The 10,000-nt window shown below is 41.1% G+C and overlaps 1 protein-coding gene across 3 annotated transcripts in view; it reads right to left on the bottom strand.

Moving 5' to 3' along the window:
- Nucleotides 1-8,723: 8,723 nt before the first annotated feature.
- LOC138015142 (tumor necrosis factor receptor superfamily member 14-like) overlaps nt 8,724-10,000 on the bottom strand; it is an 18,874-nt gene continuing 17,597 nt past the window's right edge. For 2 of the 3 annotated variants that reach the window (XM_068862072.1, XM_068862071.1), the window contains one exon: nt 8,727-10,000. This exon is cut by the window's right edge and continues 893 nt beyond it. The gene's annotated coding sequence lies outside the window, so the exon portion shown is untranslated. The other variant, XR_011125495.1, reaches the window with a different exon arrangement.

The raw sequence follows: 10,000 nt of genomic DNA on the forward strand, positions 1-10,000 counted from the left end.
TTATATATTTCTTCAAAAAAGTGGTCCTTCAGTTAGCGTTGCGGTAGTCTAGTGGTTAAGTGAAAGGGTTATTAATCGAACATTTGCAGGTTCGAGTCCAGCGAGTTCGGATTTTAAAATTAGATATTCATTTCCCATAATCCCTATCAAGCGCTAAACGTCCTAAATTGAGGATAACAGTCAATTCAGAGAAACTTAGGAATAGACCTTATTCACGATAGCCGCCATGTTGGATTTGCTATCATCATGCAAATTAGCTACACACTTCTGAGGGGGCAAACTACACAAGTTCGAGAGGTTATAACGAACATCTTAGCCACACAGATGATTTGTTTCACGTTCATTGAACGTTTATCACCTAAGTAGTAAAATAGAATCGTTACACAAGTTACTTCGATGTTTTTTTAGTGAAAAATGAGCAGATAACGAAGTAGAAAGTCAAAATGTCGGAGGCAATTACTTAAGGTACTTAATTCTAAATTCTAAAATGTACATTTAGCAATGTTAATTCAATCTTTCGACGAGCCGAATTTCCGCAATTTGCCTTTATTCCAATGTTTGCCACCCAGCATAACACATGGCTAATTTGCATGACAATTTGAAAACCAACATGGCGGCTATCGTGAATCAGGATTTTCTCGTTCCAAGGCCCCGCCGGCAAAGAGATGCGAAAAGAGCGATGGGGACGAGAATGATAGAGACCCTATAGATCGATTTCACTGTCACGCAAAAAAAAATTGGAAAGCGGTCGATGAAATAAGCCAAAGACTTGGAATGTTGTAGGAGCCACATTTATAATCAACTCACCAATTCTCAGGTATGAGCGGTACATCGTTTCTGAGTTCTTTGTCGAAGCGTTTCAAGCAACTTTATAAAGTTTTGTAAGGAGCCGCCGTGTTGGTGCACTACAGTTGTGCACTAATATGACGGCCAGAAATCCACACGAACATCTGGAATTCACTTAGCAATGAAAGCGCTTACTTTCGCTCATGAGAGTCTCATGAGATAAATACAGGTGTAAATTACATCAAAGGTGAACCAAACACATAATTTGAATGCTCAGTCGACGAAACGGATTGTAGGAGTTATATGGGAAACATTACCCTGGGTACCAGAGGGTTGTTTTTCTTTGGCTTGGTCTCAATGAGCGGTAAAGCCGCGATACCGAACCCCGAAACCGTCGTAGGGAGGAAAAAAAACCCTCTGGTCACAGCGGTTGAGAACCTCACTTCCATGATTTGTGATTAAGAACACGGTGGCTGATTGGTTTGCGTAGTCAGTGCCAGTCCTTTCCGAAAAAAACATTTCAATGGTTGAACGGCGGTAGTGCACCCAAGTGGCCACAAAACCAGTTTTGAGCGCAAGAAGTGTTACGAAAACAAAACTGGTGGTGGAATGCTGTGAATCCGAGCGAGCATTTAGAGATTTGCACAGTACAATACGCAATAAATTCTGGACTTTCTGAGATTATAGAATCGAAAGTTTGGGGAGCAGGGGTGGCGCTGGGGGAGTGCACTCGCCTCACACCAATGTGACCCGGGGTTCGATTCCCGGTTTCGGCGACATATGTGGGTTTACCCTGCGAGCAGAGTCTCTTCGATCTTCCTAGATAAGTCGGGAAGAGGAAACCCTGCCCTGCCAGCCGGTTCAACATTTCGTGTTGAGCATGCGTTTAAAATTAAAACGTATTCGGGAGTCAGTCACGTGTGACTAGTAACCGCAAAACCACAAAACCAAAATAAACAGGAGGGATATTTTCGAGCAACTCTGGCAAACACACGACAACCAAGGAATCATACTTCAAGATACTTCAAGTTTTTAAATTGGGGTACAACGCAGTTACGATCAACAGACAAGGAATTTGTGAAATATGATGAAAAGCAATCTCGTACCCAGAGTCCTCGGGCTTCTTGGTCAGCGGGTGAGCGCCCGGAAAGACTCTGGGATGATCTACTCCATTTTCCCAGAAAACGTGGGTTCCGGTCTTATTGCGCATGCTTGAGTTTAAACGGAATCAAACAGAAAAGAGAAAACAGTAAGCAGTAGAAAATGGCAGGTTGAAAGTGTTCGAGACACAAAATTTTAGCCTTACACACCATAAAAGAAACTGCAGAAATGATCATTGGCTTGCTGTAAGAGTGAGTGAAGATGAAACCTCTGACCCTTTCGGTAAGTGTATTTTTAGTGTTTCAGCGTGCATTCCATCGTTCAGAATACCATCGTGCAAGCCACATGATCGACAAATTTTTGTGGAAACGACACCAATGTCCTCTTCTACAACAATTTGATGTTTCCGTAATTCTGAAGGGCTTCGACAAGACCTTATTCCACGGATTTCTCCTCAAAGAGACTGATGTAATGTTTTCCCACGGTACTTTTGCAACAGCAACGGTAATCACTTTTTAGCAGCGTGGGAAAATTCCCGTGCGGTATAAGACATAATTCAAACCCCGTCGTTTATCATTTTTGTGATTTATACATTTCTGATGTAGAAAAAACAAACAGCACTGAAACTAGTTTTAGATTTTGAATCTCCCTCCAAATTCTGGGGCTTCCGAATTACTTACCCACTTCCTGTCGGACTGCCATTGTTACGCAAGCGGCCAATCAAAAATATAGTTCAAGTCCATTATCCCAGAGTCTTTCCGGGCTCTCACCCGCTGACCAAAAAGCCCGAGGACTCTGGGTACTAGATTGGTTAAAAAGTTAAACAAATATATGATAAAAATGCGTCGCCACGTCCCCACGTCCGCTAGTCCCCACGTCCCCACGTCCCCGAGTTACCAAGTCCCTGAGTCACGAAGTCCTGAGTCCCCGGGTCCCCGAGTCCCACGTCCCTTGTCCTCGCGTCCCCGTTCTACTTTTCGACACAGCCAAATAAAACCTCTGGCACCCAGGAAAAAATTGGCTAATCCTAGTTTACAGCGAGGAAAATAAATAAAATTAACTTACTCTTATTTCACCTTGTTTCCCTGGGTCGATTTGAAGCGTTCTGGGCTAGTTTTGAAATGGTCTCCTATCCTTCATTAAAAGAAAACAGGGCTGGAAACTCGCAACCTCTGAAGCCACTGATCACTCCGCGATAGAAGAAGATTTAATCCCAAAAATCGACTTGATTCGGCCTTTTGTCCACTCTCACGTGAAGATCGATAACAAACGATACAGCATGAAGGCCCAGAGTCCCAAAACAATATTCACATGCTTAGAAAACAAGCCAGTTTTCACGAAGAACCCGTCGCTTCTCCAGCCTGAAGAAACGTTAGCTTTTGGGACAGGCCACGACCGTTGGCCTGTTGACAATTTCGCTTCTCTAGGGGTAGGGATCCAGGATCAAACTTCGCCTATCTGGAGCTTTCTCACGTTCCCACGAGCTTTTGACCTCTAAATCCTTTTTCGTCTCGAATAGCCAATCGCGTTGCAAATACTACTGTCGAGAGTTTTCCCAGACAAAAATATTTACTTGTTCCCTGCTGTTCTGCCGTGTTTCGAAGCTGGAAAGCCAGAGAAAAAAATCCATTTTAAACCGGTCTATTCCTAGAGGATAATAGCTTTCGAGTGCTAACAATGCGATGTGTTGATCCCGTTCAGAACATTGCTCTCAGGTTTGCAGGTTGTTATTATTAACTTCGCTTTTAATCAATCTTTGTTATTACAACTAAACAATGTAACTTATGAGAAAAAGCACAAACGTCTTTCAGGTCCTTGTTATGAAAATGACCTCTAGTGAAATGTCTCGCAGATTACTCAGCAGTACAAATAACCGACCTGGTTCTCTACTCTGCACCGAGAGGTTTTCTCCGGTTTCCCCTCTCCTCAAAAACCAACATTTGACTTGATTTACTTTCATTGTTAATTTCAGTTTACAGTGTCCCAAATTAGCGCTCCAGCGCTAGAACGACTAGACACTCAAATAAAGTTCCTTTCCTGTCAGATAATATCAGGATCGCTGTCGCGATATGGCCTGTAGCCGGTCAAGGCGTTAAAAACACTAAAGGACCGGCAGTCAAAACTGTTAAGTTGTAATAACAAAGTGACTAGAAGCGAAGTTAATAATAACAATAATGACAATTTGATCCGTTTCTCTGCAAACCTGAGAGCAATGTTCTGAACGTAATCAATGCCTCGCATTGTTAGCACTCGAGAGCTATTATCTGCTAGGAATACACCGGTTTTACATGTAAATGGATTTTTTCCCTTGCTTTCAACTGAGGACGACTCGTTAAAGGGGCTAGGTCACGCTATTTTAGGCATTTTCAGTGCTGATCGAATGGTCATAGAATTAACTAAAATATCAACTAAAATATCAAAATAACTGTTCAAAACTGTAGAAGAACTCTAACAAAACACAGGGAAGCCAAGAAGGGACATGGATGGACGAAACTGGAGAGGATTGAAATGGATTGAATTTGGGTAAATTTGAAAAACGTCGGCCAACCTTTTTTCAAATTTATATCAGTCTATATCAAAATGTCATTTACAAAGCTTGAAAATCATTCTCAGTTGTTATGTTGCCATGATTTTGCAAATGAAAGACTCTTTCTCTGCCAATTTGACGTTTAGAGCTCATAATTAACAAATTAAACAAAAATACCTAAAATAGCGTGACCTAGCCCCTTTAAGTTCCGAATCGGTTCTTTTAGCTTCGAAACCCCCTCCAAGCCTCGAAACCTAAGACCTAAGACCCCCTCCAAATCTCGAAAACTACGACCTAAGACCCCTTTCAAATCTCGAAAACTGAGGAGCGATACCGTTTGCGTCAGCGAAATTTCACAGATGACTTTTTTTATTTGCTCGACGAGTGCCAAGGAGTTCAAGGAAGAGCGAGGTTCTTGAGAAATTATAATTAAAAGGTTTTTGAGATGGATGTCAACTGTTGTTTGATTCGCGTGCGATTGAATATTCATGACTACCTTCCCTCTTGGAAAGAGAGCTTAAACACAATACAAATATCTAAAATTTTGTCCCTATAATTAACATAAAGAGTGAAAAGATCATTAATAATCTCTGCTCTGCGTCAGAATATATCAAAATGTTTCCACATGGCTTAATTTCTACGGCGTGGAAAATATTTTTGAACTTTCTATAACAGCTAGCATTTCAACTTCTTTCTCAGGGTCTCTCTTCTCTGCCTCTCTTGTCGTTGTGAAAAGAGACCCTGGTTGCGGCTGGTCACGTAGCACTCCTTGACGAACATTTTTCCACTGGGGTAGGGTTTTCGTTATATTTTGATCCCGCAACTCGTATTCGTTTGGCAAGGCATTTTAAACATAGCCTGATTATTAATCTTTACCAGACAATGTAAGATTCCCACAGGAGATTCCCAAAAAAGCGGTCAAGCTAAATCAAGAGCTTTTGCGGCCGATAAGACCTTCGATGTCAAGCGGTAGTTATATTAAACGGTCACACAAGAAAAACTGATTTCGTTTAGTAGCTCAAGTTGCTTCTGCAGAACATACACCATCATGAAATACACCACACCGTCACTACGTTTGCTTGACAAAATGTCTCTTTTAATTTACTGACGCTAAAAACATACTTGCACGATAGAACCTTTTCTCCTCAAACTATTAAGCATTATTAGTTATCTTTCGATTCGACTGTTCTTGAGCTTTTTTTAAGGAACTTTGAATCGGAACCTTCACTCGGTCGTAAGTGAAGTTCGGAAAAAGCTTGTTTATTTTCGGTTCCGTGTGTTCGATTACAGAGCCGTAGCCAGAAAAAAAAATGACTGAGGCAATGTCCTAGGTTACATTCTCTTCGTAGGTATTTTAGGTGTTTAGATGAGTACATTCCAAAGACAACACTGGAATCACGCTTTATTTTAAAGAATCACGAAATAATGACTGAGGCAAGTGCCTCGGTTAGCCTCATATTGGCTATTCTATGTGTAGTACATAAAAAACACTAAACAGCTTGCCGTGAAACGTTACGATGGTCGTCTTACGTCTGGCCACAAAATCAGACGGGAAGGCCTACACTGCCACCCCTCCCTTAACACACATTTGGAAAAGCATCCAAATTTTGGGAGCCACGTGACCAGCCCCAACCATGGTCTCTTTTCTCAACGACAAGGGAGGCAGAGAAGGGAGACCCTGAGAACGAGGTTGCTGGCATTTACCGGTTTGTGAGAGGAACTGGGCAAGTAATATTGATCCACAGGTAGCCAAGGCGCGATATATAAGTCTCTGGGCCCTGTTGTTCAAAAGCCCCGACGATTATTTCTAATCCCAGATTAAACGTTAACCTAGGAGTTTATTTTTCTACTCCCAAATGCTGTTCAACGCTGATATTCGGCAAAACTTTACATAAGAAGAAGCCAATCTTGAAAAACCAAAATAAGCAAAAGAAACTTTTACCAAAAGTTGAAACATGAAACAAAAAAGTTTACGCCAATCTTGAACTAATCTAATCGGCTTTCGAACATCTTAGCTATAAAAAAAACCGAAGTTCATGCTGTTAACTTGCTTGCTACCATTTTTGGCGACCAAAGGGTCGAGGGTTTAAGAGAAAAAGGTAAATGAAACATAGGTATCAAAAACTGTGCTTAGCCACCTGAATCGCGTGTTCGACGTTCTTATGATCGAACAGCATGAAGGTGACCTTCCGTTTGAAGCAAGACGTCATATTCACTACGCATGACTACACGGAACAAGGAGATGTTCGTGCCCTTGCCCATTCCGTCACCATTCAAGTAAATGCGCGCACACATTTTGTATCTATGACGACTAGTGCAAAAGAGACTTCTCGGGTTCGTTGTAAGAATCATACATCTTGGCAGAAACGTGCTCAATTTTTCAAAATAGAACGCAGACAAAGCTAGTGGGAACTTGATTTCTCGCTGGGCTTTGATTGTCGACATTGGATGCGTTCCGTGTTTTATAGTCCCCTTCAAGGCGTTCATTTCTTTCTTGTATGCGGTCTCCTTAAGGTTTCTTTGTTGCTTTCGCCCCGTTAATCTTTTACGATTATCTGAATTGACCTTTTACATGACCGCGTCACGTGACCTTGCCAATCCTAAAAAAAATGGTCGTGGTGCAAAATAGATGCCAGAAATGGAAAGAGCTTGACGAAATTAGCAAGAATGTCAATTTTGAGGACAGTGACATTTATGTGAGAGATTTTACAGTGATTTTAATGCATAAAAAATTCACTGAGATTTTATACGGAAAACAGCTGCTGGGTGCCAAGCTTTACCATCCAGCACACATTTCTCATAAATTTTTCAAACTTTCAAACCGCTCTAAAATCACGCACTTACAACGTCAGTGGCCTCAAAATGGACATTCCTACTAATTTCATCACGCTCTTTGCATTTCTGGCATCTATTTCGCACCGCGACCATTTTTTATGATTGACAAGGTTACGTGACACGGTCATGCAAAGGGCCTATTGTTTGCGCGAGCTTCTAATGTAACGTCCTGCCACGTTAATAAACTGTCAAGAAAAAAATTTTATTAGCTATGCTCGATGATCAACCGAGAAGGTTCAAGTTAACACTTCAAAACTGATTGATAGCAGCTAATGATAATGATGAATGGTGCAGGAATCAGGAACCTTCGCACAACCTTCCACAAGACTTTTTGGCAGAACGAAATTCTCTATGCGGTATAATGAAATCATGAGGCTTTGACCCTCTTGAGTTTCAGATTAACTTATTTATTTATGAACCTCAACGGGGGTGGTTCTTAACTACCTTAAGACAATGGTTGCTAAGGAAGATTTTTAGTCAAGAGCCCTATAAAAAGGTTGCATGGAGGGCTCTTTGAAATAAAATTTTCAATGAAATCTGAGAAACATTATTTTTAAAAATTAATGCTACAGATTTTGTGTTAACATGTTGTCATACTGTTGCGTTGGAAAATTGTGAAAAACATAGTTAACTCGCTGAGTTTTCTTGGCGTTTTCTGTTTTGATCACGTGATTTACTAAAATATGGTTGTCAGTCTAACCAGACAAAAAAATGTTAAATAGAACACAATTGGAGGGAAAGGGTAAATGTATAGTTAAAGGGATTCGAGAAATGACTATTTGAAGGAGTCCATAGCAACGGTTTGACAGATAAGAGCCATTTTTGGTCCAGTAATCTTTTCTCACGATCCAGCTCTCCCAATATGCGAAGTTACCAACGGCGGACATTTAAATTTTAAAGAACCTTCAAGTTAAAAAAAGCTTCGAAATTTCGCCATTTGGGTCAGTGAAGCAGATACATTTTCAAAATTCAAAGGAAAAACAGAGACGTGACTTTTGTGGCACTAGTGGCAGTAAAAAAAAAATGTGGCCACGGTACCCGCTCTACAACCTGGTTTCGTCAACGTTGTCAAATCCTCTCAATAAGTCGACGACGGACGTTCTCTTGGTGGTCTCCTCGATCACCCTCGCAAACTCTTCGATCGTCATCTCTGGACGAGAAGCTGAAAGCCATTCCATTAACTCCCTAGACGGCCCACGTGGAGATTTTTCTAGCCGTGCTTTGATCCGGTAAATATTAAAGCCATAGTGCTTGGCTACTTTCTCGTAATTTCGACGACCCTTCCTCCGTGTGTCCAAAGCATCACAAACATTGTCAATGGCTTTATGTTCCAATAAGCGGCTCAGTAGTTTGGAATCTAAATAGAGACGATTAAATTCTACGATAAGGCATGTAGGACACACGGTATGACGAGTACTTGTAGTGAGAATAAAGTTTAATTTGATTTTCACCTGGTATAAATAGAGAACCTTTTTGAGGAGGAGTAATTTTAAAAATTACCTAATGGTAAACTAATCGTTTTACCACAATTGCTTGTAATCTCGCAATCTGATTGGCTAATTAGCCGTTGTCGATAAGAGTCTAGACAAAGCTGTACGCGTTATTCTCGAGTCAATTTGTCACGCAATGTAATAGCCAATCAGGAGCGCCCATTTTGGGAAATGCGAGAAAGTTATAGACCACGCTTGCTCTTTCTTTGTGTCATGATTTTGGTCGCGCTCTGAAATAAACACTTTATTTGGCGTTGACTATTGTGGTAAAAAAACAAATCGAAAGTGGTTCAGCGTTGTCTGTTCTCTTATCGACTTATCCACAACATTTTGACCACTGTGATGAAGAGTACAGACAAGGCTGAACCACTGTCGATTTGTTAAATAGACAACGGGCGAAAGGACAGAAAAAAATCAATCAGAGTCCTAGGCAGGATTTGTAGAGCGCTCAGACCAATAAGACACATTGCTCATTCAGACCCTAGATAAATGACCTACTGTAGCTCCACAGGCGTAGAGCATCCGACCAGTGTTACGGACGTCGTAGGTTTGAATCCTGCACAGGACTCTCATTTCCCCCGTCGCCAAGCATCTAGTTTCTTATGTCTCCTTCAAGGTTTCTAAGAGCGCATTACACCTAAATTAAACACCTACTGTTCAGCAAAGTTTCGCTAAAACGAGAATTCTGCAGTATCAACTGAGTTAGTTGCAGGGAGCTCAGTTTTTCTCATTGCCGGAAGATTGAACCTATTTTATTTAAAGGCCCACCTTCACCCAAAAGTCATTGCGGTCGTTTGTTTTTGCTTTTCAAATGACGACTTGTCCAAATACGTGATGTGATTGGCTAAAGGCACTCAGGCGAATCACGCGGGAAACAACATGTCAGATACTTAGGCAATTTCGTGTTACACGAAATTCAGTCACGGTGCGCAATGACTTTTGGGCGAATGTGGGCCTTTAAAACGAGCCTGCCTCTGATCAGAGAACACAATTTAATTTAAGGTCGGTGGCAACTACTACGTATACGAAGGTATGTTAATATTGCCGGATAACAAATTGGGGTTATTCAATGTAGCAATGTAACAGGTGACCCTGTTGCGATACACAATTTTTCTTTCAAAACAATAATACAATTTACATGATAAAAAAAGATGAGATCTGTATCAATGCAAGGTAACCGGCAGCCATGCATTTTTCAAAGAAGTGGACAACGAAATTTTTGGGGGTAAACAAAGAAACACATTTGATTAAAATTAACATC

This window comes from Montipora capricornis, chromosome 9, assembly GCF_036669925.1.
Source record: "Montipora capricornis isolate CH-2021 chromosome 9, ASM3666992v2, whole genome shotgun sequence".
NCBI lineage: Eukaryota > Metazoa > Cnidaria > Anthozoa > Scleractinia > Acroporidae > Montipora > Montipora capricornis.